Source organism: Eucalyptus grandis, chromosome 4 (genome assembly GCF_016545825.1).
Source record: "Eucalyptus grandis isolate ANBG69807.140 chromosome 4, ASM1654582v1, whole genome shotgun sequence".
Classification (NCBI taxonomy): domain Eukaryota; kingdom Viridiplantae; phylum Streptophyta; class Magnoliopsida; order Myrtales; family Myrtaceae; genus Eucalyptus; species Eucalyptus grandis.
The window spans coordinates 21790845-21793852 of record NC_052615.1 but is presented as its reverse complement, the minus strand read 5'-3'; the positions used below and the strand labels follow the sequence as shown (position 1 = coordinate 21793852).

The 3008-nt window shown below is 41.0% G+C and overlaps 1 long non-coding RNA gene across 1 annotated transcript; it reads right to left on the bottom strand.

Annotated features, from left to right (window-relative positions):
• Positions 1-1723: 1723 nt before the first annotated feature.
• LOC108959276 lies at positions 1724-2803 on the bottom strand. Its single transcript, XR_001986785.2, has 2 exons — positions 2670-2803; positions 1724-1971 (listed from the first exon to the last, which is right to left on the bottom strand). It is a non-coding gene; the product is annotated as an uncharacterized LOC108959276 (long non-coding RNA).
• Positions 2804-3008: the final 205 nt, after the last annotated feature.

The following is a 3008-nucleotide window of genomic DNA, read 5'->3' as shown; positions in this document are numbered from 1 at the left end:
AAACTTAACCCTAGAATTAGCACCCTTTTGTGCCTTGCCAAGATCTCATGGATTTGGGCAATTCCAGTATCAATCAAGGCATAAGATTGACATGCCTCAATGTTGACTTAGGACCTTACGGCTTTAAGCAATTCCCGCACCAAGCGAGGTTTGGAACTAGTACACTGTTTATGTTGATTCAAGACCTTATGGTTTGGATGGCCCTATCTTGCGATGAACTCAATCCAAGCGAACCTTAGCTTCATTTCCGGACGTACATGACACAACCACACGGCCAAACACAATTGCAAGTAAAACAAACAAAAAACAACACGCACCATCCATGGCTTGACGGGTGAGTACTTAGCTAGCCTCAACAACGAAATCTACCATCCAAGAGGAGAAAGAGGAACCTTATTTACCTTGGAAAATGTCAAGAACTAACTTGAATAGCTTGAAGGGTTAGTGATGCAAGGCCAAGGGAAAGGAGGAAGAGGAGGAGGGTAGGCGTAAATGGCAAAGTGGGCTAAAGTGGTGGAAATGAATGGGAGCTCCTCCTATTTATAGGCACCAAGCTCGTCATTACTCATCCAAGCGGCCCAAACACATTTCTTTAGGTGGCACGGCTATGCCATCAAGGTGACAAGCTGATGCGTGATGGGGTGAGTGATTCTAAGCTTCCATTGGCCGCTAATAAACTTAAGCGCCTTATGATCAGAATGAAGGACAAATTGTTTTGGCCCCAAATAATGACTCCAATGATCAAGAACTCGGACAATGGCATAGAACTCTTGGTCATAAGTTGAATAATTCCTCTTGGAATCAGATAACTTCTCGCTGAAATATGCCAATGGTTTTTGTGCTTGCACCAGAAAGCGCCAATACCAACTTCGCTTGCATCACACTCAACTTCAAATACTTTATCAAAATCAGGAAGTACAAGAATAGGGGACTCACAAAGTTTATGCTTGATTACCTCAAAGGCGTTTTGAGCAGCCTTTGTCCATTCAAAAGCACCTTTCTTCATGCATGCAGCTATAGGCGCCATGACGGTACTAAAATATTTGACAAAACGTCGATAGAAAGAAACAAGTCCATGAAAACTACTTACATCAAAAATAGACTTTGGAACTGACCAAGTCTTCATAGCTTCCACCTTGGCTTGATCAACAGAGATTCCATCTTTGGAAACCACATAACCAAAAAACACAATGCTTGGAGAGAAAAACTCACATTTCTCCATTTTAGCATATAGTTTTTGTTATCTCAAGACATTAAAGACTTGTTTTAAATGAAAAATATGCTCCTCCTCATTCTTGCTATAAACAAGAATATTGTCGAAATAAACGACGACAAATCGACCAATAATGACCAATTTCTTTCTTGGCTTAGATAAGCATCAATGGTTCTGAGTTCATCAATAGAGCCACGTTGGATGCTCTGACATCACTAGCCTAGTTTGCAAGGTGGCACACCAAGGGTCCTAAGAGAACACTTGCCATCTTCTTATTGGACTACCTATTGACTCATGATGGGACACTTAAGCCCCTTTGATGCCTAATGTCCTCTCTTAATTGGTTGGCCTTTACTTTGTTCACCAAGTGTCACGCCCCGAACCTCGAGCACGCGCACATCCCACTGCGGTCGATAGAAATGCGACTTCCCAGGACACGTTGCCGACCCATTCTTTTTAATTGCACATGTGGAAGCGGATAAATAATCCCCAGACAAAACTCAATTGGGATAGAAAAGCAGGATCACATTTTTAAAACCAACCACATACTTTTTATACATATCAAACCAGTTCATTTACAGGACTAGGCTATTTACAAAAGATCTATAGAAGATCAGTCCTAAAAAACTAGGCCGTCCTAAGATCAGCTAGACAGGTCCATTCGCCAGCTCTTCAGTCGGGATCGGCGAAGTCGAAAATCCTCTCAGCGACCCTCACTGGTCTACCAAAAAGCTCCGGAGGATCCGCCATCTAGGGACCTGAAATATTATCCCACAACCGGGATGAATTCATACTATATATCAACTCATATCATCTATCAATTCATACCATCTAAACCAATTCCTCGCCAAAGCGGATAATTCAATAATAAACCAACTCATATCTCAATTCAATCAATCAATCAATCCAATCGATTCAAACTGGTCATACAAATCAATTACAGTGCTAAAAGCTAACACCGGGTATTTTCAAGTTAAATACCACAACTTCATCAATTTCACACAATTCGACACTTTTGGAATTATTAACCATAATCATCAATCACTCAATTTCTCAATTTAAACATACAATTAGCACAAACCGACCGCACTGCTGCGATCAGTGCGAAATTCTAACGAGCGGCCATGCCGGCAAAATTTTCGAAATTATTAAATAATTAAATTTAATTCCGAAAATTAAATAATTAAATATTATATTATAATAATATAAAATAATAAAATAATATTTAAAAATTCGAAATAATTATTTAATTAAAAATAATCAATTAGGGCTTAAATTAGATTACACTAATTTAAACATACAATTAGCCCTAATTAAACATCCATTAAACTAATCATACAACTAATCTAATTTACATTAAAATAATTTAATCTAACCACGTAAACCTAATTAGACTAATCCAAACACCCCTTAAGCATGATTAACTTGCTAAGCAAGGTTTAGAGGATAAACTCACCGGTTTTGCGCGCCGGTGAGTTCACGGCGACCACGACGCCAAGGCGGTCGATAAACCCTGAAGTGGCGACACCAACGGAGGCCGGGAAGGGCTTGAAAACGGGCCACGAAGTCTGGAACTTCTTGCTGTCTTCTCGCCGATCTGGACTGAACTGCAGAGAAGAAACCAGCAACTTCAACGGCGAAAACGGGCTGATCGGAGCTTCGGCGGGCGGGTGGTTGGCAACTGGCGGCTCTCGGGGGTCAAGGGGATCTTGCTGGTGGTTGGTATGGGTGGAGGTAGGGTAGAAATGGGGAGAAAATGGCTGAAAATCGCGAAACGGGTGGAACAGGCGGAACT